The sequence below is a fragment of the Camelus bactrianus genome, chromosome 10, assembly GCF_048773025.1.
Source record: "Camelus bactrianus isolate YW-2024 breed Bactrian camel chromosome 10, ASM4877302v1, whole genome shotgun sequence".
In the NCBI taxonomy this organism is placed as follows: domain Eukaryota; kingdom Metazoa; phylum Chordata; class Mammalia; order Artiodactyla; family Camelidae; genus Camelus; species Camelus bactrianus.
This window is the reverse complement of record NC_133548.1, coordinates 18,929,871-18,954,499: the sequence shown is the minus strand read 5'-3', so window position 1 is coordinate 18,954,499 and position 24,629 is coordinate 18,929,871. Positions and strand designations below refer to the sequence as shown.

Here is a 24,629-nt window from a genome sequence, read left to right as displayed (position 1 = left end):
ACCTACTACCACTGCCTCATGGACTAAGAACAAAGGTCACACAGGTCTTCTTAATTCTTGTCTTTCCACAGCCCATTCTCCGCAAGTCTAACCTAATAATCTTTCAAAACCTAAATTTGATCCTATTACCCTTCAGCTCAAAGCACCCCAAAGGCTTTTCCACTGCAGATCACAATAAAGCTGACAGCCCTGCTCTGTAGGTTAGGGTCTACAGGACCGAACCTCAACATTTTCCTCCCAACTTCTTCCTCAACCGTCCTCCCTTCTCTCTCACATCCTCTCTCCCCCAAAGACAGAAAAAAGGCTTCATACTTGCTGTTCTTGGGTTTCTTTTCCCTATGTTGGCAACAGTTGGTTCCTGTTTTCCATAGGGTCGTCCTGCAGCCTCCTCATTTTGGTTCAGATGTCGCTTGCATGAAGAAAACGTCCTTCCTTGTTCAAGCCACCTGAACTAGCTCCTACTCCTCACACTCACTTTGTCCCACAACCTGCTTTACATCCTTTAAGGATGTATCACAAGCTACAATTACATTAAAAATGGATTAGTTTGTATGTTCATTGTCCTCTCCCCACTAGAACGTAAGTCATGAGAACAGAGACTGTTTTGCTAAGCACTGCTTCTCCACTGTAACGCCAGTATTTGAAACACAGTTGGTGCTCAAAAAAAAAATCTGTTTAATAAATGAAAGAATAACATCATCTTGCTTCAAAGAAAAGAGGGCCAGAGAGAAAAGAAGTAACGATACTTATTAAGCAACTACTATATGCTTTTCTTCCTTACGTATATTCACTTTTTTTAAAAAAATTGGGGGGTGGTAGTTAGGTTTATTTAATTTATTTTTTTTAAAGGGGGTACTGGGGGTTGAACCCAGGACCTCATGCATGGTAAGCATACACTCTATCACTGAGCAATACCCTTACCCTTATATTCGCTATTTTAATTTTCACATCAATCCTATGATGTAGGTTCTATCATTTCTCTTGCATGTGATTCAGAGAGGTTAATGACCTCCCCGAAGTCACATAAATAGGAAAATAAAGCCTTCACCCAACCCAGATCTCCCTGACTCCAGGGCACAAGGTCATTCCACTAAGTCTACTCCACAGAGAAAGTGTATAAGGAATGTTAAGGTTTAAGTCAGCATGGAAACATACTACAGAAAGCAGACTGGTGCTGAGAATGGTGTAACATTTTAGTAGAATTCCTGTCAGGTGTTTCCAAAAGGAACCATGGTCACCACCGACCTCTTGGTGATGCTAGGAATGCCTGTGGATTTGGGGTGGAGGAAGTGCTGGGATGCAGAAGGATGTAACCAGTGTTTCAGCAAGTTCGCTCAAAATAACTGGGGTGGGTGTTTGCTTTTCACATGGGTAAATTTAATTAGCTTTGTGGGTGGCCAAGAACTGATGCAGACCTCCTCTGGCTGCTGTACAAAATTATCCAGGGCTGCATTTAGCATTTCTCAAAACATGCCTCTGATCTCCATCAGACTTGCAGGTGCCTCAGGAGAATTCTGAACCAGTACAGAGAATAAAATTAAATTTAAGATAAATTGAATAAAGTATTTCCTCAACTCTATAATCTGCAGTTAGAAAACTATCATCTCTTGGTACATAGAATTGCAAAGTGTTTGAGAAGCCTTTTCAAACCATGTTAGCTGCTGTGGTTTGCTAATGAAACACACACACACACACACACACATTCATAGCACTTACAAAAGGGAAAACATTAAATGCTGAAGCAATATTTTACAGAATGAAAATGGAACCCGTCCCGTGAGAAAACAGGCGCTTTCTTTAGCCCCTGTCTTTCAAGAAAGACAGTATGCTTGTTACCACCTTCCTCTCCCTCCACCTGCTTTTTGAACATTCATAAAACACGTGATCAGAAATGTCAGTAATTTGCAGGGCATTTACTTCCTAAGCTCTTATTTACAAATCAGAAGTGTGACTTAGATTATTCCATTCCCAAATATATCTGTGACCAGCTTAATGAAGGGATTGAGGGTCAGAAACCAGCCAGCCCTAAACGTGAGCATGCCACTTGGCGCATGCATGCGTGTATGCATGCGTGCATGCATGCGTGCATTCAACAAATACTTAAGAAGACTTTCTATGAATCAGTTACTGGTCAAACAATATAAACAAAGTCCCTGCTTTCCTAGAGCTCATATTCAAGTAATGGAAACAGATAGTAAACGCACTTATCGACAGAAAATACAATTCCAGACAGTAGTTAGTGCTATCAAGAAAAAGTAAAGCAGTTAGAGAGAGAGAGAGAGAGAGTGATGGGAAGTTGCCAATGGACATTTGTACAGAGACTTGGAAGAGTAAGAGAGCAAGGCCTGTGCATAACTGAGGAAAAGGAGACAGAAATGGAAACAGGAAATACAAATCCCTTACATGGCAGGATCCTTGGCGTGTCAGGAAACAGCAGGGAGCTGGGGTGGGGAGAGGAGAAAGCAAGTGGGAAGAGACGTGAGAAGACCGCCTGGAGAGGCAGCCTGGCCTAGAACACGCGAGGCCTGGATGGGCAGCCTAGGGCCTGGCATTCCATTCCACCTCCGGAGAAAAGTCAACAGGTGGTTCTAAATAGTGGAGTGACGTGGCCTAACATTTCTAAAGCATAGTTATAACTTCTCTGTTGAGAATGCAGTGAAAAGGACCAAGAGCCAAAGAAAAAAGCTCAGAAAGGCCACTGCTGTGGTCCAGTGACACTGGCTTGAACAAGGGCAGAAAGGCCACTGCTGTGGTCCAGTGACACTGGCTTGAACAAGGGCAGAAAGGCCACTGCTGTGGTCCAGTGACACTGGCTTGAACAAGGGCAGAAAGGCCACTGCTGTGGTCCAGTGACACTGGCTTGAACAAGGGCAGAAAGGCCACTGCTGTGGTCCAGTGACACTGGCTTGAACAAGGGCAGAAAGGCCATTGCTGTGGTCCAGTGACACTGGCTTGAACAAGGGTGGGGACATCCCAGGTGGTGGTGGGAAGCAGACTGCGGAGGGTTTGCTGATGGAGTGAGGCAGAGAACGAGGGAAAGGGAGGAAACAGGATAGATTTTTGGCCCAAATGCCTAAATGAAAGGCAATGCCATTTACCTAAATGGAGGTATTCGCCACTCCATTAAAACAAAAAGCAAAACGAAAGGATTATTCAGTGAACACACCCTCCCCACCATTGCTGTCCTGTCATGTATAGAAGCAGGACAGGAGGACATTCTTTCTTTCTTTCCTCCTTTCTTCCTTCCCTTCTTTCTTTGGAGAGGGGGACTAAATTAATTACCCTGCTTTGTTCAGAGTGACTTTAAGGCAACTCCCTGGGAGCATAAAATATGCCAAGATAGCACAAATTAGAAATAGAACAAAATTATTTCTGGTTCTGCCCTACAGCTCCACTGTTAGGAATTTATCCCAAGGGGAGATGTAATGTATCGTGTGAGGATAATACAAGGATGCTCACTGACACTTTGCTTGTTAAAGAAAAAGATTAGGAGTGACATAGTCAAATTAGTCACTGTACATTATTAAAATCACTAGTGTGAAATCAGAAATACTAATATTGCATGCAATTGATAAAGGAAGAAGCCACCATGTACTGTGAAAAAGGAAAACTCAAGTTATAAAAGAGCTTATAAAGCATCATTCTCTCTCTCTCTCTCTCTCTCTCTATATATATACACACACACACACACACACACACACACACACACACACATACACACATACACAGAAAATATCTGTAAGTCTACACACCAAATCATTAAAGGTGATTATCCTTGGCCTGGGCAATGATGGGATAACTTTTATGAAAATTCATGTACAGATTTATAAGAAAAAGTGTATCAGCCTCATGACAAAATGCTATTTTTAAAGTGGGGAAGTGAGAAAATAAAAAGTAAGCACATTAAAGGGAAGCTATGAGTAAGTCATAGATTGTGAACCAATGTAATAGTCTACCCACCTGCTACAGGTGGTGCTCAAATTTAACTCTAAAAAAGATAGTAGCTGAGACTGAGGAACAGAGCTTAGTGATTACAAAATCCACCCTGTCCAGAAACAAAACCTACTATTAGCGTGAGAAGGGTGAGCCTGGACACACCCAGGCCCCTCGTGACCTGGAGGCCCCCGGGCTCTAGGGAGTCTCAGGGCCCCTCCCCAGCTGACCGCCACGCAGGTGAGCTAGGCTGTGTTAGCTCCTCGCACGTGTCAATCTCATTTTCATCCCAGGTCGTTGCCACACATCCTTGTCTCAATACTCTTCCTTATGCTACTCAACTGGTAAACTCCTACTTTTCCTCACATCAGTTTTAATTTCCCTTTATCACAAAAGAAATACTTGGTTCCCCAATAATAAACGATTGATTTATAATTCCTTCCTAGCATATACTCAAATGTGTAATTGTACAGTTATCTTCTCCATGGGAGGCAAAATAACATCCCTCCCCTCCAGATACATCCACATCCGAATCCCCAGGACCTGTGAACACATTTCATTCGACGGCAAAAGGATTTTGAGGGTGTGATTAAATCAAGAATGTTGGCAGCTTCTTTGCTTTGTATTTCTTACTTTTTGTGCTGCAATTCAAGCACCTGGGTCAGCCTAGAGCTGCACTCTGGCTGAGCTCACTCTCCTGCTTAGCTCATCCTCCCTTGTCCTGTCCGCTTCTCTCACTACCCTGACCCTGAGAGCATGTCCTCAATAAGTCACTTGAACACGAATTCACATTGCAGCCTCTGCTTCCAGAAAACCAGATCTATGTCATTTCCCTTTTGGTCATATGGCTTCTTGGCTTAATACATTGATGCCCAGCTGGCTCCTTGGACACCAGGATTAGAATAATTATCTTTAATTATTAAGATAAAATGAGTACAGTGTCCCTTTTATAACACACGAGCCCTTGATACATAAAATGTGGCTGGCCATAATTGCTCAGACCCCTTGTCCACCCTGACCAAAGCACGTTTATTAGATTCCTTCAAATCCAAACTAAAAACGTCATTTCCTCAAAGAAAGCTGCTTTTTGCCTGACCTCTCATTTTAAGGCTGAATTCTCTGTTTAAAGTTGTCATAACTCCTGATACTTCAACAGACTAATGTTCATCACGGTTTTCAGGAAATATTTGATAATATGTTTTAATTTAATATCTTTCTCCCTGTGAGACTGTGAGCTCCAGAAAAATAAGAAATAAGTTCAATGCCTAGTATAGTACGGTCACAATACAGATTTGTTGCATAAATAAATGCCTAATGAAATGGCTGTCTTTGAAAGAGTGGGAGATTTCCAAGTTCTCACCATGAAGGTCAGACTGCCTCATCTACTGAGTGCAGCAAAGATGTGACACAGAAAAATGAAAGTGTACCCTCAACCCTCAGACTACACAGAAGAGTTTACTAACCCAAGTAGTCAAAAGGGAGAAGAGAAATACGGAGTTTTGGAATTAAGTATCTATTTACCCAGAATACTAATTTGGAACCCCGTGATTATGATTTATATTTATATTTATAAGTAAAAGTCTGAAATTAATAATACCAAACTGTGACTTCATACCACAGACCACGCTTAACCCACTGTGTGCCTTATGCCTGATGAAATTATAATGCTTTCACCATTGTGTTTATGATACAGGCATGTGGATACCATTATGGGCAAATTTTCTGTACTTTACACTATAATGTGTGGTTTTTAAATGGTTTCACATTGGCCAGATAATCAAAGACTAGGATAAAAGGATGCATGTTAGTAGTTCTCTCTATGACTTTCCAGTACAGAAGTGTCAAATTATAACAGTATCACAAATAATCGTGACACACGTCTCCTGCAAAATCTGTTTTGAACTCGAGCATGAGAAAGATGGAAAGGCTTGGAAATCTAATGAATAATTGCTGAAAAGCTAAGTGAAAAAAATGCAAACCAAAGACATTAAAAATCAATTTACAAACAAATAGCATTTTGTCAGACTTAAGAATTATTCATTAGGGGTTGGAGGTACACCCTGTCACCAAGACAACATAGAAAATGAAGCTTAACAAAAATAATTAACAATTTGCCTAGTAATTTCTTATTTTTTCTATTGTACTCTTGAATAATCTAACTTAAATACATACTTACACACACACACACACACACACACACACACACACACACACAATACCACGCAGGCACACTCTTCCTGGGAATAAATCAAGTCACCCCTAATAGTGCTAAAATTCAAAGCACCATGCTGGAGAGCATTAAAGAATTTACTGAAATGGATGTGAACTGCCTCCTCTGAGTCATCAGGTTTTAAATAGAAATGAGATAGTAAATTTCTGCCCGCATCACACTTGTGTCTTCTCTGATTCACTACTCTCATTCATCTTGATGCTCTCTAATTTGTAAAGATGCGGGCGATGTATAAATATTCATGGCAGCTCTGGAAATAGACTGCACAGCGCTCAGTCTTCCGTTAGAAATGGGCAGAGCGTCAAAGAGGGCTGGAGATGTGTCTCAGAAATGATACACTTGGCTTCTCACTGGATGAGAGAAAAGAGTGGCGTGATTATGTCGGAGAAGAATTTCACAGCTGGATCTGTGAGCAGGCCCCCAGACTCTGGCTTAGGCCAGTGCCTCTCAAATCTGCTACACATCTGGATCACCTAGGGGAGGATTTAAAATAACTCATACCTAAGTCTTGAGCCCAAAGATTCTGAATTAATCCATCTTGGATCAAACCTGGGCATTGATATTCTCAAAAATGTTTTCTAAGTTATTCTTATTTTCAGCCTGGGTCAAGAACTGGTCCAGTCAATAGCAAGACAGACCGAGTCTTTAGCATGTGGGCATCACACTCAGGAGGAAAATATAAAAACAAACCCCAGCAATCAATATAGTATAAAGGGTTTCAAAGAAATGTTTCCAGGGTACAGCAGAGCACAAAAAAGGGGGTGGGTGACTAGGTCATTCTATTTTATAAATATGGAGTTGGGTTCTCCAAAATCTTATCAGAGGCCATGATGAATGTGCTTAACAAGTGTCTGGAGAGGAAGCAGAATGCCTATGCAAAAGGAAATTTCCGGCGAAGGGTATATCATGTTCAAAAAGGCACGTGGACCTGGACGAGACTGGAGCTCTTGTGAAACGTCAGCGGGCTGGCATGGATGAAGCACAGGGGACCGCCCCTCTCCTTCTCTTGGCCATTTTGTAAAAGGTACGGTACAATCTAGCCACTGGACTGAGATTTTAAGTGTGCTATGAAAAGTAGAAAACTAGAGTTATTTTGAGGCACAAGGGAGATTAATTTTCCTTCTGGAATCATATGGTTATAAAGAGTGAAGGCAATCAGTTCAAAGGATATGTACTCATTAAATTCACCAGTGAGCTATCAGAGGAGGTGGAAGGAAATCCATGCTGAGCTTAAAATACCCCCTTCAAATATTAGAACTGAACTTAACTTGTGACTTAAATTATTTCATCACTTCACTGTGGTGCCTGCACCCATCAATTCCAATGGGAGATGGACTAGCTTCTGAATCCCTATCAGCTAACATATCCTCATTACTCCAAAAATTGAAATCTTATGTGAAGATAATACCCTTAACAGGTATATGGAAGCATTAGGATGTTTGCCCGGTTGTGGGGATCAGTCTGTCTAGGTCTTCGTTCCTGAATTCTCCTTACATTTTTCAGCAGCCACCAAGGAGCTAAAGGACCCCACTTAGGGCATGATGCTGATCAAATATATGTGGACTCCACCAGGGCATCGAGCCGTAAACCTGGGCCTCTGAATCCCAGGCTCCACAGCATCCAAGTTTGCAGACACAGCTCAGCTAAGCAGCACTAAAACTGTCCTTTTATTCTCATCAGGTTTTACAAGCAATACTAACTATATGAAAACAATTACATGTATGTTCATATATGACTGAAGCATTATGCTGTACACCAGAAATTGATACAACATTGTAAACTGACTATACTTCAATAAAAATATACTAAAAATAAAAATAAAGGATAAAAATAGAATCAATACTAACTAATATAGTGTTATATATTAATTATGTCTCAATTAAAAAAAAAAAGGGCAAAGTGACTGATACCCATATCGCCATCTAGTGGCACATACCTCAACTGCCAATGGAAAACTCCACTTTGGAGACTTTAAAAGGAATTTTAGCATCCTCTGACTTCAAGCTTACGTTATTATAATGAAAGAAATAAAATAGTACTAGTTTAATGTTTTTTTCTTTAAAAAAAAAAGCAATACTCAAGAAAATTTTCATTCTTTCATCAAGCCGATTTCTAAGAAACCTTAAAAACTAACACTGGGGGGAAAGGTGGGATATGGATAAAATTACAGACCGCTCTATCAAATTTACGCTTTTAAAAAATTTCTCCCAACCACTCTCTGTTATCATCCTTGGATGAAATACTGATATGGCATTTTGAGACAACACACAGATTTTACAAAATTTCTTAAATAAATTTTTTCTCAAATATCATTAAGAAAAGGACTACCTTACTCAACTCATCTTTAAATGTGATTAATTTATGTTTTTAAAATATTATTATGTGTTACATGATTTCAAATAAATTAGTCCAATATTTGCTTAATAACAGTAACAACTAGTCCAATATTTGCTTAATAACAGCAACAACAAAATGCACTGTCCTTTTAGACTAGTGGTAGGGGTATATGTTGGTACATTCCTATATCGAGTTGTTTGGCAATAAAATCGAAGAGTTGTAGAGCTGTTCATGACCTTTGAGCAGATCAAGTCTAGGAAAATGTGATTAAAAGTAGTAAAAATTGTTATGTACAAAGATATTCATTATAGTATCATTTACCTTAGTCAACTTTTGTTTGAAACAAATATTTCATGTTTGTTTTAAACAACCTGAATATCTAAGCATTTGGGGATGCTACCAGGTGGTAAATAATGTATCAATTAATCTAATAAAAGTATCTACAAACTGCTGCCAGCAACCCGGTTTTTTGTTTGTTTGTTTGTTTTTTTTATTTTTTTGCCACAGAGTTAAAAATAGTTTTCATTTCTAATAGTTGAAAAAACACATGTTAAAAATACTGTTTTGTGACCCATGAAAATTATAGAAAATTTAAATTTAAGTGCCCCTAAGGATTTGTTTTTTTTTAATTGAAGCATAGGTGCTGTACAGTGTAAGTTACAGGTGTACAATATAGCGGTTCACAATTTTTAAAGGTTATACTCCATTTATAATTATTATAAAATATTTGCTACATTTACCATGTTGTACAATATATCCTCATGGCTTATTTTATTTATCTAAGCACAGAAATGCTCACTCGTATACTTATATATGCATCTACATCTTGTCTAAACCCATTGTGCTGTAACGGCAGAGTGGAGTAACTGCAACATAGTCTGTAAGACCCACTTTACTTACAGAAAAAGTTTGCTACCCCTGGTTTAATGACAAAGTGAGACCGGAGGTTCTGGAACCAGACTGCATGGTTCTGAGTGCCAGCTCTGGCATTTATCATCCATGTGACATTAGGAAAGATACCCTCTCCGTGCCTCAGTTTCCTCCCTGGTGAAATAAAGATAATAATGGCACCTGCCCCGTAGGGTTGTTGTCATAATCGCATCCCAACACTTACAGTGCTCAGAGCACAGTAAGCACAGTGAAAGTCAGCTATAGTTATTACCTTCCTACTAACACGAAAACTGATCAAATGTTAGGTGGAAAATCAGATAAAATTGTACATACAATAGGATTATGACTGTTAATAATAAAACACCCATATAAAAACTGTCTGATAGAATATATGCCAAAATATTAACAATGATTATCTTTAACCAGAGGGATTTTTATTTGTTCTGTTCTTCCTAAGTTTACTCTAATATACTCAAATTACCCCGATAATGGGAAAACAATCACAATATAAAGAAGAGAGAGCCATAACTATGGAGACAGTTCTGTGAAAGTGAATTTTACATAGGAAATGAGTACACAGATGTAAGTAACAAATATTATTTGTCCCAAAGGCTCCTCTCCTTCTGCTCCTTTATAGACTGTCGCCAACTCTTTTACAATTATATTTCTTTCCTACGGAAGAGTAAGAATGACACGTATGCACTTCACCTTTCACCTGTGCTGCTGGTCACTTGGACGTGTGAGATGACAAGTTTACCCAGGCTCATCCCATTATCCCCGTTGTTAATTGCCCCTGACTTCTGCTGACACCACACTTCATTAACCACATTGAAAAATTCATTCCCCAGCCTCTCTGCTCCAGGCACGTGTCTCCAGCAGCCCTCCCCACAGACAGCTGCATTTTTATTCTGTATTAAATTCTGCTCAGTCTTAAAATCTATCTGTCAGTAAAACAGAGAGCGTTCAGGTCAGCTCAGGGTCTATGACTGGATTCCTGGGGGAAGGAATTTGGATGTGTGTAAGTTGAACACCTATCCTTAGTCACAATTTATTAAAACCATTGATTTCCCCCAAACACTATGTTGTTTGAAAGAGCAATTCACATACTTCATTCTTCATTTGCTATTACACCTGAAAATAGCACTAAAAAACAAAGTTGTGAATATCTGGGCAAGTATGTTATGTTAGTGTAATTTCCTGGCCAAGGCAGGGGATATGGATTCTAATGAAACATTTAGTTCCACTGAATTCGGAGGGTGTTCTTTTCCAAATGGTGGTTTATACTTACAGGGTTTATGTTGAAAAAAATGCAAGAGGCCCCAGGAAAAATAACTGGATTATTTGGTGTGAATCAAATGTCCGGCACAATGTGTGGCATGTAAGACATCACACTGGAAGCCGATCATGATTCATTCTATCTTGGCTTCCATCCATCCATCCATTCACATGGACATATCTTCATGCATGAAACAGGGAAAAACAAAAACAAATTCACAGGCTATGGGAAACAGATCAGAGTGTCACCTTTCAGCAAGCACAGCTTATTTTTACATATCTACTGTTGAGGCTGGTTCTAAGCAAGATACTGATAATAAAAATTAATAAGACTCTATCCTAGCCTTCAGTGAGCTAACAGTTCAGTAGGGAACACAGACAGGGCAACACATATACTGAACATAATAAAAGAGCGAAAGTAACAGCACACCCAAAATCCAGAGAATGAAGTAATTTACTCTGTGGAGAGGAGGTTGGAGGGGGATGCCCCATAAGAGACATAGTGCCCAAGTCAGAAAGGCTGAGTCACCTACGGGTTTCCTCATGTTACTAATCCCTGACTTTCCTGACAAATTCTCATGCATATTTATAGTTTGTTAACAGAGAGGAAGTAAATCATGCAGTTGGTTCCATATAGCAAAGTCATCACACGGTCAATCTCTTTTGGAGGCACAGCTGTATGAGAGAGTTGGATTCCCTTCCTGTGAACAGATTCACACATTGCTTCACTCTTTTCTACCCAGTGTTTTCTTTCTCACTATTTTTCTTGCTTTAAGGAGCTTCTTCTAATAAAAGTCTATTCTTCAAATAAAAAACTAATTATTAGTCCTTAACATTACATAGTATAGTTTTGATTCAACTAATATATTCGAAATTGAGTCAAATCACCAGGAAATAGCAAATACTACTACTTTTCAAAGGACATAGAGATGTATTTTTTTTTTTTATATTTGAAAATAAGACAAATGAACACTTGCCACTGACCTAGTACAGAGACCTAAGGAGAAGGAATGCACAGACTTATGAGGAAGTCTTCTCAGGGAATCTGTGGGTTATATTTTTCATCTTCAAGTGAAAAGTTCTAATAAGGTTGGTGCCAATAAGGACTGACTGGATTATTATAATTTTAAAACAAGACAGCTGCCATCTTGGCCCTGTGAGTTAATTCCACTTTGCTATTGAAATTGTCACTTACTCTTCTCCATATTAACAAGTTAATAGTTATACTTTAAAAGACTTGGTATGAATTATGGCTCTAAAAATTTGGAAAAGGTCCTGTTCTTTGAGGAAAAATTAGTAGAACTGGAACACCAGTTAGGAGCTCCATACCCAAGCTCTGAGAGTAAACGGAATTAGCACAAGGTAAAATGAAACTTATGCAATTTATTCACTAGCTATCAAGAACGTTACTGGTAAAACCAGGAAATATTATTAATTGATATTTTGATGAGTTTTCCTTTGTTCTATCAACAAAAGAAACAACAAAATGAGAATGAAATTAACGACAGGGAATAAAACCTTTTAACAATTTTCATTAATACAAGGCATCATTGGTCTTGATAAGTACAATCCAAGACTATAGATCTTGTTAAATCTCATTAAAGAAATTGGTAATGATCTGGTTATTACATAAAGACAACAAAGAAAACCAAATTGGTACTTAGCATGTCACGTCTGTTTTTAGAAAGGATGCAATCCTCAAGTCAGACCAAAACAGAAGACAATAGAAATCTGTGTGGGGGCGTGGGGGAACTTAACTTCAAAAATGAAAACCAAGGGTTCAGAAAATTGATTAAAGCATAGAAACCATAAGGATCTTAGAGGTCTTTCTTTTGCAAAAGAACATTATTTTCATGAATATGTGACTAGATGTTTAGGTTTCGACAACTTCTTAGAAACTATTTTCAACTATAATAATTGGAAAGCAGGCATAAATTTATACACTGATGAAATAGAAGTTTTTCCCACTGTAAACTATTTGTGAATCAACTGATAAGATCATGTCTTCGGCTCCAAATATTTCTTTCCTCCTAAACCTTGGTTTAATATTCTTAGAGTCCATTTTTATTCTGTTAGTTTTTGAATCTTTCTCTGATTTCTTTAGTCCACATGAATAATACCTTCCCCTGACTCTCTGGATTCTCTGTACTCATTCTCTGGGCTATATGTATCACTTTTTTTTTTTTTTGAATGATTGCATTTAATGACTTCCCCTTGACTGCAACTAAATTATAAACGCCTTAAGCCTCAGGCTATGATATGTACTTGTTCAGTAACCTTTTTGTTGCAAGGGGAGAAACGCAACAAAGGAGGGAGGTTCAAGATGCACCCCAGACACATTAAATGCTGGGTTATTAATTCAAGAAATATTTATTGAGTTACCCTGTGCTAACTTCTTTCCCAGGCTCTAGTTATTGGTGGAACAAAAGAGACACATTCCTTGTCCATGTGGATATCACAAGCTATGAGAAGGCACAATTAGGCAAATAAACAACTACAACTTATCATCGTTCTCTCAAGGAAACACACTGGATTCAAGGATGGAAAATAATAACCTAGGCTTGACAATGTGTAATTTCCATGCTTACCTTTATTGTCAGACCATCTGATACGATTCTAGCTTAGAAACTCCCATGAACTAAAAGTGAAAAATATAATATTCCTCTAGAACCTCTATAACAGAGGTTAGGAATGAGGTTCTCAGGTTGCCTGGCTGATAAGAACTGATTCAGGAACTGAGAATAGAAAGTGCATGAGCTTCCTGAGGTAGAACACTGGGAACTCGGCAAAGAGGGTCATCAGGTTAGCAGAGAGTGAGTGAAGGGAGACAGGAGAGGAAAATAGGATTACTGTAAAAAACACCTGTCTTGAGAATATATCATCAATTATCAAACAAGTAGTTGCATACTTCATTCTAACACATTGTTGAACTTCCATAAATAGAGATCTAGTGACTGAACAATATCCATTTATAATTCAATAAATTCTGTATGTCAGAAGTCTGGGAATAACTTACATAGGTTCTTTTGTTAGGGGGCAGGTTTCAAGGCTGAAATCAGTGTCAGCTAGACCAAGGGTCTTACCTAAGGCTCAGGGTCCTCTTCTAAGGTTACACTACTGTTGGGAGATTTCATCAACTTGTGGCTACAGAACTCATGGTGGCTTGCTTCAAGTGTCTCTACTGCTTTGAATCTCTTTAGAGGGAGGGTTTGAACCTGATGTTAAAGAGCTCACTTGATTTGGTCAAGCACACTCAGGATAGTCTCCATTTTTATTAACTCAAAGTCAACTGATTAGGGACCTTAATTGCATTTGCAAACTCTCTTCATCTTTGTCTTATAACATCATCTCACCACAGGGTGAAATCCATCATAAGCCAAAGATCCTACCCACATTCTAGAATATACAGGACATGAATACCAAGGGATGGGAACAGTGTGGAGCATTTAAGAATTCTACTTATCATACTGGACCTACATTCTCTGTCTCCTGGCATTAAAGCACAGTAGTTGAGTTGAATAGCCTCTGTTTCCCTTCTAATCATCACCACAACACTCTAAACTCATTACTGTATGCTAAAAATAATGGAGGCTGAATGTCAATTATCATCTATAATGCTCTTACATCATTGTTTTCATTTAATAATCCATTCATTCATTCATTTATTTATACATATGACCAACTTCACTTATTTCTGATAAATACTGAGCTTGGCATGAATTTGAGTTTGCAACTCCAAGCTGCATTCGATTAGAATATTACAGTGAAAATACTGCCCCTGTGTTATAACACCTCAGATCCCCAAAGAGCTTTGTGGTTCAAGTAGAGGATCTTTTTTTTTTTTTTTTTTTTTAAACTAATCTTCTTTTGAACTTAGTTGTGACAAAAGGGCATTCACTAATATTTTTATATGTATTTTTGTATTCCCAATAAATTGATTTTAAAAAAGTGCTGTATTTCCGGATGGGGAAATAATATGGCAAAAAATTAACTGTTTCTCTTAAGAGAAATAAAGATCATTTAATTATTGATTATACTGATTCCCCGCATTTGACAGCACTACCATTAGACACTGATCAGTGAGGAGCAAACTGAAACTAAAAGAATTTGCAATTTACCAAGAAGACATAGGAATCTTAAATATGCATGCATCAAACAACAGAGTTCTGAAATATGTGAAGCAAAATTTCAGATAAGAGGACAGGTAGGAGATAGACAAATACAATATTATAGCTGGATATTTCAAAATCTATTTCTCATTAATGATAGAACAACTAGATATAAAATCAGAAACAATATAGAAGAATTTGACAGTATAATTCATGGACAAATCTAATCAACATTTATATTACTCTCTACGCAATATGTATATTTTTAAAGTTCACATGGACCATTTACCAAGAAAGACAATATCCTAGACAATAAAATAAACTTATACAAATTTAAAAAATTGAAATCATACATAGTATGCTCTCTGATCACAGTGGAATCAAACTAAAAATCAATAAAACAAAGATAACAGGAAAATCTCCAAATACTTGGAAATTATACAACACACTTCTAAATGATATAAGTGGCAAAGACAAGCCTCGAGGGAATCCAAAAATACATCTAAATTAATGATAATGAAAATCCAATATATCAAAATTCTTGGAACACAGTTAAAGCAGTGCTGAGAGGAAAACTTACAGCAGTAAATACTTACATTAGAAAAAAGATAAAAAGTAAATCAGTAATGTAGTTTCCCACCTTAAGAAACTAGGGGTAAAAAAGAGAGAGAGAGAGAAAGGAATCAAAGCAAGCAGAAAATAGAACCAAATAAAGAACAAAACATAAAATCAATGAATTTAAAAACAGGAAAATAATAGAGAACATCAATGAAACAGAAAACTAGTTATTTTATGTAAAAAGATCAATAAAATTGGCAAAACTTTAATAAAACTAAAAAATAAAAAGAAAGAAGACACAAATCGGCAATGTAAGCAATAAAATGGTGACTATCACTGCAGACCATGTAGACATTACAGGGATCCTGAGACAATACTTTGAACAACTTTGAACACTTAAGTATTTGATCACTTAGACAAAATGGACCAATACCTCAAAAGTGCAATCCACCACAGATCACCAATCATGAAATATTAAACTGTTACTACTAAAACTATTTAAATCATAGTCTTAAATATCCTAAAAAAGAAATCTAGGATCAGACAGTAATTATGGAAAATTCTAACAAAATTCTAAAGAGTAATTACCACTCATTCTGAACAATATCCTCTAGGACAGTGGAGGGCAGAATACATCTAACATCATTTTATGAGGACAGTATTACCCTGTTACAAAAATCTGACAGACAATTGGGAAAAGAAAAAGGAAAAAAAAAATATTGACCAATATCCCTGTTTAATATAGTTGCAAAAAATCCTTAACAAAAGATTAACCAACAGAACTCAGCGATATATAAAAAGAGTTACATACCATAACCAAAAGGGGTATATTCAAAGGACTTAAGACTGATTAATATTCAAAAAGCAATTAATGCAATCTACCATATTAATAGGCCAGAGAAGAAAAATCACCTAATTATATCAACAAATTCAGAAAAATATATTTGACAAAATTCCATACCTCTTCATGATCAAAACCCTCAGAAAGCTAGGGATAGAGGTGAACTTTCTCAACTTGTTAAAGAAAATATATAAAAATACCTATAGCTAATGTACATATTGATGAAAGGCAGTGCTTTTCCCCTAAAATTGGGAACTAGACAAGGAAGTTTACTCTGATCTCACATAGTACTTGGAGTCCTTGCCAGTGCAATGTAGCAAGAAAAAGAAAGAAAAGGCATACAGGTCAGAAAGGAAGAAATAAAGTAGATAATGTAATAGCTGCACAGGCATCTTGTATCCTGTGAGGGGCCAAGCATGACAATAAACACCACACCACTATGATGCTGGTTGTGCAGAAAAGCAGGAGCCTTGGTCCTTGATGACTTCATTAGTCAGCACATCAGGCCTGACCTTCTTAATTTTGGAATTCCTATTACATGTAAAAATTAACACCTTATTTTGTTAAGACACTATTCATGTAATCTCTTCTTACTCACAGATGAAGAGAATGCTTGCATGTAGTCTCTGTGTTAATCCATCCTGCTTACATGATAGTCTTTGTGTTAATCCATCCTCCTATCTGTAAAGTAAGAATGATAAAGTATACCTTTCACAGGAGGTTAAGAAATTCGTACTGGAACCTATAAAGAATGGTGCCGTAGACTTAATTATGCTCCCCCTCAAAATCTGTACGTTGAAGCACTAGCCCCCCAGTGTGACCATATTTGGAGATAGGGCCTTTATGGAGGTAAATAAGGTTAAATGAGGTCATAAGGGTGGGGCTTTAATTCCATAGAGTGTCCTTATAAGCAAAGGAGACACCAGAGATCTCTTTCTCTCTCCACACACACACAAAGAGGAGGCCATGCAAACAGGTGACCACCTAGATGACAGGAAGAGTGGTCTCACAAGAAACCACCACCGAGGATGCCTTGATCTTGGATTTTTAGCTTCCAAAACAATGAGGAAATAAACATCTACTGTTTCACCCATGCAGTCTGTGGCATTTTGTTGTGACAGTCCCAGTAGACTAATAATACAAATGGCATCACAGAAACCATGGAAGTGGGTATTTTCAGGAAGGCAAGTATGGACAACAGAATTCAATTTGGAAAGAAAGTTTGGGCAAACAAATGTGTAAAAATGGCAGTTAAAGATTAGACGTATTAAGAATAAAACGATAAGGCAACTGTGAGGATACAAACTTTACCATATATTCACAGTTTAGATTTCACAAGTGAAGCTACTTCAGATATTTCACCACATCTCGAGAAAGTTAGTCACCAAAATGCACTGACAGGTCCTTTACCATCCTGCTGGGTAAACAGTAGCAGTATAGCTATGGCGTTGTGGGTGATTTTCCCACATAGTCTGTGAATTTGTTCAGAATGGTGAAAGGGGACCCTGTGGAAAGAGAGACAACGAACCATACACTTAAAACTTGCAGTAAATAAGCAAACAGATAAATGAGATTTCCTGAACAAGGAGAAAGGGATTCATTTCACAACGCAGTATGTGCTTCAAAGGAGTTTTATTTTTAATGTAATTATGGACAAATAATTACAAGTACTGATGAGGTACAAGAACGAGCAACTTGAGGAACCAGAGGAATAAGAAATAAGTTAAGCAAGTTCCTGAGAGTGAGCAGGGACTAGACAACATGGAGAGCAGGTGAGCGCCACACTGGAAATACACAAGAATTTTCATGCTTCCCGGATACGCTGACGATCACTATGCTTTCTCCTGAAGGTGTACTGCTCACATGTAGGCAAACTCATGAACACAAGTTCCAAGTTTATTCATATTTCTAGGCCAGAGAGCTGGAAAACCCCTGGGACACATTCAAAAACCAGAAATGAACTATAATATAACTGTCTGCATTAGCCTGCAGTAGTATAAGCTTAATGAGACTTTTTTTATTTCTCCCCTCATTCTACCCAATTTGGTTCTTTCCCTGGAGGAAACTATTTCACTGTAAATATATTCAATCTTCAATGAGCATAGACCTAGGTTTACGGAGAGAGCTTAAAATGTACAAAGGCCTTAGAATAATTCAATGAAAAGAGGAGTATCATTATTAACCTCAGACTGAGATGATGGAAAGAGACTGCCCCTGAAGTTCTCAACTTAGTTTTCCCCAGATCCCGAAGAATACGGCCAGCACTACCAAGCAACAATCTCTGCTATCTTAAGTGACAAGTGATATGGAAAAACCTTGAATGACAACTTCACAAAAAACTCAAGCAAGCAGAAAAGAGAATAAGATCCAAACCCTTCCTCTGTTATCTCAGTGTGAATCAAAGCTAAAATTAAAATAATTCACCTCCATCAAAATATGTCCATATGCTACAGGAAAGGAAAATTCTACAGATAGCAATGGCAAGGGATGAGCATATTAAAAATGATTTAAAGTCTTTTAGATTTTCTAGTATTTAAGTTTGCAATAAAAGTCAACAGATTAGATTCAGTACCTAGTAAACAGAGAAGTGTAATATATGAGGGATAACTGACTTCAGACACTGGAATTGGATAGATTGCTGTTTCATATGACACACACAGGGGTGATAAATAAAAACCGAAATCAGCAGCAACACCATATATACATATGACCTTAGATATTCTACTTCTGCCCTCGTATCACCAAGCCATTTTACCTCATAAGACATGCTAAGAATCTTTGTGCTTTGTCCATTTAAAATTGGGATATATTGAATCTTTCTATATAAATGAAACATTTAAACTGCAAATTTCAGTGTTGTCACATTTTGCCAAGGAGAACAGCTTTATTTGGAGCTGATAATGAGAAGAAACATCTATAGAGAAAATAAATTTTGTAGAAAGAGATGGTTTTGTAATCATGACAAATACTGGAAGAAATTTTTTTCATATAATATTGCAGAGGCTTATAATAAATTTCCCTTTACTCTTCCCTAAACTCAAAAGAACATTTGTAGACACACACCAAGAGAAGGGACTTTGCACAGGCCTCAGACTTGAGCAGTTACCTTCAAATCCTCCCTGCAATGTGACAATTTGTACAATAGCAATCAGGAAAAAGGAGGCGGAGGGAAATACATTTTATAAAATCTGTGTGGGCGAGGCAAAGGTTTACATGCTTTAAATATTGACTATTGTAGAGATTTCTTCATATGAAAACACTCATTTTATGTGTATTACCTCTAGAGCAAGAGCTTGGAAGGTTTTGCAGCAAACAGATGTTGGACTAGCACTGCAGTGTAGCAGTGGATCATGTCAAAGACCTTTCCACATTTTAAGCCCCTTCCAGAACCAGGATGTGGTGGGTTTTATTCTGGTCTGAAATATTTCTGCTATATGGTGGGACAGAATTGAACTTTCCGCTTATGTCGACAGCTGGCTTGACCATGTAGCTTACCTTGCCTCTCAAGGTGGAACAATTACATGTCTCCACCACAATGATGTGAGAAATATGACTCATTTTGGCTACTGAATTGGGATGAAGTAATCATGTGTCTCTTCTGAGCCCAAGTTCAAGCCTATTAATGGTTCCACCACATCTCTTTTTTCTCTGCCACAAGACCAGCTATATCCTGGGTAAGAACTGTTTCTGCAGCCTAGGTGTCAGACTGAACACGGAATATAGCGGAGCCACAGACAACCACAGCAAATAGCAGCATAACCGAAAAATTAATATTTTGTTTTTATCATTGAAATCTGAGGGTTGTCTGTTATTACAACATACCCCGGTCTATTCTGGTGTTACTTAGAATGACAGACAGAATGCTAGAAATGTATAAAAATGTTATTTTATACTCAATATGTTTTATATCCAATATAATGTTTTAAATATACTTTATGCTTAAAACTCTTGTATTAGATTCTTATCAAATCATTTTGACAAGCAATTGGTAGTTAACTAGAGTTATGCCAGTCAATCCTTTGGAACTATTTAGTCTTTAAGTTAGTGGTTCAGTTACATACTGCACCTCATTCCATGGTTTATGTACTCTCTCGAGTGATCCTTTTGAGCATAATAAAGTCTAACAGTAATCTCTTCACAAACAGATGCTCTTGCAGATTACTTGTTGGGAGAATAAATTTAAATTTTTTTTCAGAGTGGAATTTAGTAATAGTTCAGCAAATTTCAAATGCTTTGAGTCAACAAATTCAATTTTAAGAAACAGTATAATCAGTAAAGATATGCATAAAGCTTTATGTACCAACATTACTTAAAATATTGAGAAAATAGGAAAAACAATCTACGACCCAACAATAGAAGATGAGATAAATAAATTCTGGAATATTTTTTAAAATAAGTAACCAAAATATATTATGTCATAGAAGAACATCTAATCCCATAGGAAATGTTCAAAATATATTAACAGAAAAAAAAATGTTATAACACATCATAAATGGTGTGATCCAATTTCATTCAAAAAACATAAATGAATAAAAGCCTAGTAATGTGAAAACAGGCACCTTTTGTTTATTCTTTATATTAATCCGTATTTTCAATATTTTCTGCTATGATATTGTATTGTTATAATGAGGTAATAATAATGTTCTATGAGTGAAATAAAGCACACGAATGGTAGCATATCATAAAATTATATTTAGATGCACACAAAGTGAATCTTTAAGAAAAGATATACAGAACTATTAATATTGATAAGCTTTTAAAATGTTGGTGGGAAGCAAATGAGAAGACAAGTTTCACTTTATGCCCTATATAACTTAATACTGCATACTTTTTGTAATTAGCGTGTATTAACTTGTAATTTTAAAAAAATTCACTAGTGTTGCTATTAAACATACAAATACATGAACGCATGAAGATACACATGCACGCACATTTTGAGCCTTGTGAAATGAGAAAGAGTTGAGCGTGGTGGTCTCACTGTTATATCCTGATGTCTTCACTTACTAGAACAAGAGAGAGTTATTCAGTTAAAGAAAGCTTCAAAGTAGAATAAAAAACTAAAGCCCAGGCCAACTTCTATCAGCAGTTCAGAGTTATCTTTAGCTTTGAGATTATTCTCAAATATCTACCCATTTATTTCCAAAATGATGATGTACTAGTTACACCCACATTTCCTCAGGTTCCAGTCCAACGTTTAACCCTCAAAACTAAAAATCACTTAAAGGAAAAAAACAAGAAAAGAAAAAAAAAAAAAAAAACTCTGTCTCAAGAACAGGTCCCAGAGTCACAGAGTGTGGGAAAAAACAACTTCACACAAAGAATGGGGTGAGACTTGGGATTCTCACTTGTACATTCTGCCTGTGATTTGACATTGGCCAATTTTGACCCTCAGTTTCATTCATCTCTGTACAAAGTATACGCTCCCTCTCCAACCTTAGGAAAGCAGGGGTTGTTCTAAGTATATGTGAGTAACTGAATAATCAAATGGTATATCCTAAAGAAAGATGTATTTCCATTTGATTATTATAGCATAATATATTTTATTTGTAAGAATGTACAATGCAGAAGAAGGAAACATTTTCAGAGGAAAAATTATTATATAGTATTGTCCCCTTTCCTTAATGTTAAAATATACAAAATGTTTTATTTTTCATTTGGATTTATATTCCAGTGGAACTCACTTTTTTCAGAAGGCAGTATGACCCATGGCTATTTATGGTTCTACAAGTTTCATAATGAATCCCAGTAAAACTATTATAGCAGGAAAGAGAGTTAACAAGGATAAGGGGAATTGAGTCATAATGCACAGCCTACGAAGTAAAAATCTTATTAATAATTAACGTAGAAACGATTTAAAGGAATATAATTCTTAGAGGTTCTACGTAGGCTAAGGTCTCAGTATAACAATTCCTTTTACGATCTGAATTTTCTGAATAATATCAGTGATTACAGAAACAAATGCATTAACAGTGTAATATACCATGGCTGATAATACACTTACATGTGGCTCTTAACAGTGTCAACTGGAAAGAGCCATAGATATTCAATGCCATGAAATGTCCACGGTCTTTCACCCTACAATTTATCATAAAGAACTAACTAATTCAAAGACGGGAAAAATATTGCAGTATTATCTAAAATAGGGGAAAATTAGAACTAAGATAAATATCCAAAAAGTAAGGCACTGTTAAAAAACTTGTTGCAACTGTCACACTTTATGTACATTTTGTGACCATTTAACATATAGTTACAAATATTAATGATATTGAACATATATGATCTGTCCTTATGTTTTAGTGTTTATCACAGTTTACTTACTGATCCAATAGGTGGACAGTGTGAGATGAAACAAGATGGAACACAAAATTAAATGGTGGCTGTGACTCAGTGCTGCAGAACACCCATGCACATGTACAAAGATGAGAAAGGAAGGAAGCTAAGGGAATCACAGTTGTGTTGCTGTGGGGGTTTTAAAGGTTCTGTTTTCTTTCAGAAAACTGCTTAGTATTTTATTTCTATTTTTGTAATTATTAAAAAAAACTGGACAGAAAGAAAAATATAGAGCTATTTTCAAGTTGATATGTTCAGGTCAAGAAATATAATAAAACAAATAGGCAAAAAAGATCTGAGGACTTAATCTGTAACGTTGACACTGGGACTTTATTCTCCATGACATTCAAGCCAACAATTTCTGTAGAGTGTGACACATTATCGCAGATACATGACATCAACTGTGACAAGTTTCAGTCTGCTTTTTCATTATATCCACATACCTAGCATTTAACCAATTTATCTTTTGAAGTCAAGGGAGTCTGAGAAGGAAGAGCTTGTGATTGACTGGGTTGAGTGATTTCAGCAAGATACCTAATAAGTTAGAAGGCTATTTTCTCCAAGTTCCGTTCAAGTGGGTTGCCAGAGAGGTGACACAGGATAAGAAACACCAAAGTCAGGTTTAGCTGTACCTCCCAGACCTTACTCTAATGTTTGCTAGATATTTCCCAAAGCCAAATCAGTAAACAATTCAAAATCCCATGCCCTATATCACTCTGTTTCCGAGCCTGGTATGGGACAGAATCTAAGAGAAGATGAAAATTAAGTAATGATCAATGTCCTCTACATCCTCATATAAAATGGCAAATATTTTTTGAAGTTTTTGAGGGACAGAAACCAGTACTCAGGTTCTAAGGGACTGATACTGCATTGCAGAAGCAGCTGTGCTTCAGCTGGGATCTTCTCTGCTTTACAAAGAGGTCTTGGTGGCTGCTCTGTGCCCCCATCTCTTACACATGTGCCATTTCTGGTGACAAATTGTGCTGTGCTTTTCTTGAGGCCTCCAGATGAAAACTAGGAGCAAATCCAAAACAACTCCTTTCAGCTTGGGACTTCAGCCAAGAAACTAAAGAAAATAAATTCTTTGGTATATTTTTTTCCTTCCTTATTTCTTAAACCCTCACAAAAATACAACTACCTTCTCAAACTCTGAATCTACCTCTAGAAAAATTACTCAAAGCAATAAAGCTTCTAGTATTTCCACTTTTCCTCTTACTCTTCCAGTGATATCAGATAACTGAAAGTATATGATGAATATGTCAACAATGCTTTAATAAAATTCTTGATTTATCTGCCAAGAATAAAAAAATCTTATGGAGAAGGAGTTTGGAATAAAAGGGATTCAGTGTGCTATTGAATAAAAACTTAGATTTTTTTAAATACCAAATAAAAACAAACATTTGTGGGAAAGTATGAAATTATGTCATTATCCTTGCTGAAATATATAAATGAAATTTATATGGGATGTCCTTCAAATTTAGAGATAAATGGAAAATATTCTCTGCAGGCTTACTATATATTTCATGAAATTAATAGAAATAAAAAGTTCTGTTATTTTTTGTTGTCTAAAAAGTGGTCATATTTGCACATAGGCAATTTTTTTAAAACATATTAAATAACATTTTTATAATGGTAGGAATTGTAGGTTTACATAGGTCAGTAAATCTATTTCTGCTCAGAATTTAGTATTCAAAGATAACAGATGATTGACAGGAATCATAAAGCCTTTGTATTCCACCATTATATTTTAACATTACCTTTAATTATCCATGGCTAAAATGACCAAGAGATATTTTCCACTGAGAAAGCCATACCTCTGTACGAGATCAGAATGCATTTCACTGCAAATAAGGAAAAATTCAACTCACATGTATACCAACAACTAAGAAATGTGTCTGTCTTCTGCAGTAACAAGTCTGGGAGTAGATATTCCACAGCTGGGACAGTGGTTCAACAATGTGGTCAAGGACCCAGGGGCATCTCATCTTTCTGCTCCTAGATTTTTAGTATGCAATTCTCTGTCTTAATCTTTGTCACCTCTTCACCTTGTCACCAGAATGATCTCTGGGCCTATTATAGAGGGGAGGAAGAGGTAAAGAAAAGAAGGCCTTTCTCGAGCAAGGCC

The 24,629-nt window shown here is 36.9% G+C and overlaps 1 protein-coding gene across 5 annotated transcripts in view; it reads right to left on the bottom strand.

Moving 5' to 3' along the window:
* Positions 1–24,629, bottom strand: part of LRRC4C (leucine rich repeat containing 4C) — a 1,083,236-nt gene that overhangs the window by 917,222 nt on the left and 141,385 nt on the right. The window lies entirely within an intron of this gene.